The sequence below is a fragment of the Bison bison genome, unplaced genomic scaffold, assembly GCF_000754665.1.
Source record: "Bison bison bison isolate TAMUID 2011002044 unplaced genomic scaffold, Bison_UMD1.0 scf7180017864035, whole genome shotgun sequence".
NCBI lineage: Eukaryota > Metazoa > Chordata > Mammalia > Artiodactyla > Bovidae > Bison > Bison bison.
This window is the reverse complement of record NW_011494607.1, coordinates 16,875,578-16,879,311: the sequence shown is the minus strand read 5'-3', so window position 1 is coordinate 16,879,311 and position 3,734 is coordinate 16,875,578. Positions and strand designations below refer to the sequence as shown.

At 41.6% G+C, this 3,734-nt stretch overlaps 1 long non-coding RNA gene across 1 annotated transcript in view; it reads right to left on the bottom strand.

Annotated features, from left to right (window-relative positions):
• Positions 1–810: 810 nt before the first annotated feature.
• Positions 811–3,734, bottom strand: part of LOC104984804 — a 3,475-nt gene continuing 551 nt past the window's right edge. Inside the window, exon 2 of the long non-coding RNA XR_824788.1 lies at positions 811–1,403. This is a non-coding gene — a long non-coding RNA (uncharacterized LOC104984804). The remainder of the gene's footprint in view (positions 1,404–3,734) is intronic.

The following is a 3,734-nucleotide window of genomic DNA, read 5'->3' as shown; positions in this document are numbered from 1 at the left end:
GCAAAGAGTCGGACACGACTGAGCGACTGATCTGATCTGATCTGATCTGATTCCCTTTCCACTTTCTAACTCTAAATAGAACTATATATTAATACATATGTTAAGAAGTAGGAAGTAAAGGGTATGCATGCGTGCATGCATAGTTATGTCCAACTGTTTGTGACCCCATGGACCCCATGGCCTGCCAGGTTTCTCTCTCCATGGGGTTATTCTAGCAAGAATACCAGAGTGGGTTGCCTTTTCCACCTTCAGGGGATTTTCCTGACCTCGGGATTGAACCCACATCTCCTGCGGCTCCTGTATTGGCAGGCAGATTACCACTGAGCCACCTGAGAAGCCCCAAGTAAAGGGCACAAAACAGTTTAAAATAAGTGTTTTCCAATCCATCTTCATTCTCATAATGATACTCTGATACAGACTAGAATTCAGGGATTGCAAACTGGCAGCCAGAACGCCAACTTGGCCTAGAAATGTGTTTTTCTTGATTCGTGTAATGTTTTCCTAGTGTGTTTATATGTCTTTACATAGGGTTTACAATCTTCTGATTACCACATACTTCAATACTAGGAGTCTAGTGTTAGTCGCTCAGTCATGTCTGACTTTTTAAAACCCGTGGACCCCAAGTCCATGGAATTCTCCAGGCGAGAATACTGGAATGGGAAGCCATTCCCTTCTCCAAGGGATCTTCCCAACCCCAGTCTCCAGCATTGCAGGCAGATTCTTCATCTTCTGAGCCACCAGGGACCTTCTGCCTTATACCAGCCCTAAGGTCGCAGGTGGACGTGAAAGGAGGCCAGACTGCTCATATTGTACTATGTCGGAAGCTCTACTTACATTTTTAATGTAATTACCACAACAAGCTTATGAGGTACAAATGGAAAATGAGACAGGCTTTGAAATCAGACCTACTTATAGAATCATCTTGAGCCTTTCTACCATACCTGAAACCCAATTCAACAATACCGTCACTAACTTAATATCCATTCAGTCCTTTAATATCCATTCACTCTTTAATATTGACTTATTGAACATCCTCAAGATGCATTTTTGAAGGTATAATGTTATGTAAAAGCAGACATGGTTCCTCTTCTCTTGAGGCTTACATTGTAGTATGTTTTAGTCACTCAGTTGTGTCCAAGTCTTTGTGACCCCATGGTCTGTAGCCTACCAGGCTCCTCTGTCCATAGGATTTCCCAGGTAAGAATACTGGAGTGGGCTGCCATTTTCTTCTACATGGGATCTTCCTGACCCAGGGATCGAACCTGGGTCTCCCACAATGCAGGCAGATTCTTTACCGTCTGAGCCATCAGGTAAGTAGTGTAGGATATAAATATTACCAATTACATATGTTGCTATAAAGTTGCACCTGTGGTGAGTCCTTCCAAAGTGAGCTCCATGGATACCTATAATAGAAGGAGTTGGTATAATTTACAGAGATCATGGAAGACTTCTCTGAGGGTTAGATATATGAGAAGAGATCTGAAGGATATGCAATAGTACTATGAAGGGGAAGGAAGCACACTGGAGGCAGAGAGAACATGATGTACACAGAACTTGTGGAAAAGTGCGTGCATGCCACATCGCTTCAGTCATGTCCAACTTTTTGGGACCCTGTGGACTATAGCCTGCCAGGCGCCTCTGTTCACGGGATTCTCCAGGCATGAATACTGGAGTGGGTTGCCATGCCCTCCTCCAGATTTTCCCGACCCAGGGATTGAACCTGTGTTGCCTGCGTTAGCAGTAGGATTCTTTACCCAGTGAACCACCAGGGAAGCCTTTGGTGTCTTATGTTGTTGTTGGTCAGTTGCCCAGTCATGTCCAACTCTTTACAACTTCATGGACTATAGCTCACCAGACTCCTCTGTCTATGGAGTTCTCCAGGCAAGAATACTGGAGTGGGTTGCCATTCCCTTCTCCAAGGGATCTTCCCGACCCAGGGATTGAAGTTAGGTCTCCTGTACAGCACACAGATTCTTTACAGGCTGAGCCACCAGGGAATCCTATTTCTTCCATAAATGATAATATTTTTCTCTTTATATATATTGAAGCTCTATTATTTGATATATATACACTGAATATTTTATCATCTTGATGAAATTAACTCCATTTCTGTCAGATTCACTCTATTTTTCTTCAGCCTGGACTCTACTCCATGAGCCTGAACTTTATAAGTTACATCCTTGCCCTCTGCTTTTAAGTTGGGTTTGGCCACCAATGATGAGGGACACTGCTTGGCTATTACATTGGGGAGGGAAAGAGATTTCAGTGTAGGTGTACCCTGGCAATATTGTGGGTTTGGTTCTAGACCACCACAATAAAGTGAGTCACACAAATTGGTTTCCCAGTGCATATAAAATTTGTGTTTACACTATACTGTAGTCTATCAAATGTGCGATAGCATAATGTCTTTAAACAATAAGGTCTATAATTTAATTAAAAGATACTTTATTACTAAAAAAGTGCTAACCATCATTTGGGCCTTCAGCAAGTCATAATCTTTTTGTTGATGGAGAGTCTTGCCTCAGTGTTGATGGCTGCTGACTGATCAGGGCAGTGGTTTCTGAAGGTTGGGGTAGCTGTGGCAATTTCTTAAAATAAGACAAAACTGAAGTTTGGCATGCTGATGACTCATGAATGATTTCTCTGCAGCACAGAATGATGTTTGATAGCATTTTATCCACAGTAGAATGCCTTTCAAAACTGAAGTCAATCCTCTCAAACCCTGTTGATGCTTTTTCAGCTAAGTTTATGTACTAGTCTAAATCCTATGTTGTCACTGCAACAATTGATTAAGTTTGCTGTCTTACATGGGCCTGGTTTGTGGCACCCCAAAGGAATCATAATAGTATCATCAACGCTCACAGATCACCGTAATAAATCTACTAATTAAAAAGTTTTAAATATTGTGATAATTACCAAAATGTGACACAAGACATGAAGCGAGCAAATGCTATTGGAAAAATGATACTAATGGACTTGTTAAATGCAGGGTTCTCACAAACCTTCACTTTGTAGAAACACAGTTATCTAGGAGGCACAAGAAAACAAACCACAACAAAAATGAGGTCTGCCTGGACCTAATCCTTTAGCTCCTTCCTGTTGGGTTCAGGCTGACATTGGCTATACTCCTTCATTAAGGTAGCAAAGGTGCCTATCAGGTGGGTGGCATCTCCAACAGCAGTTAAGTCTCCCTGGGACCTGGCAATCTCTTTTCCCTTACCTCTTAAGTCTAAAAGTAATCATGTCTCTGATCAGTTCTGGGAGCTTCACCATCACTTTTTGTTTCCTGGTAATACCACCCACCTCTTTGTAAAGTGCCCTTTCATTAAGCACCTTACAACTACGTCTCTTGAGCATGCCATCAGTTATTTGCTGGGGGTTCATAATGATACACCACCTATGAAAGTAGTAGCTTAAATTATTTCAGAAAATTTATTAATTCTTTACACTCCACTCACTTGTTTAACCAAATTGACTACTCAACAACAGACACTTGAAAAAGGAAAAAGGGGTCTATTTCGCTATTACACCCAGGACAAACTATATTTGGATGAAAGGGCAATGGAGAATACTCAAATTACAGCAGGACATTTAAATGAGAAATTCCCATGTTTTGTTGAAACTGAAGACGGCTGAACGGTGTTATCTCTGATTTAGACTGAAAAGTCTTTACAAAAGTGTCCAAGGTTAAGTGTCTTAAACCTGTCCAGATAATGTTGTTGGGGGGGGGGGCC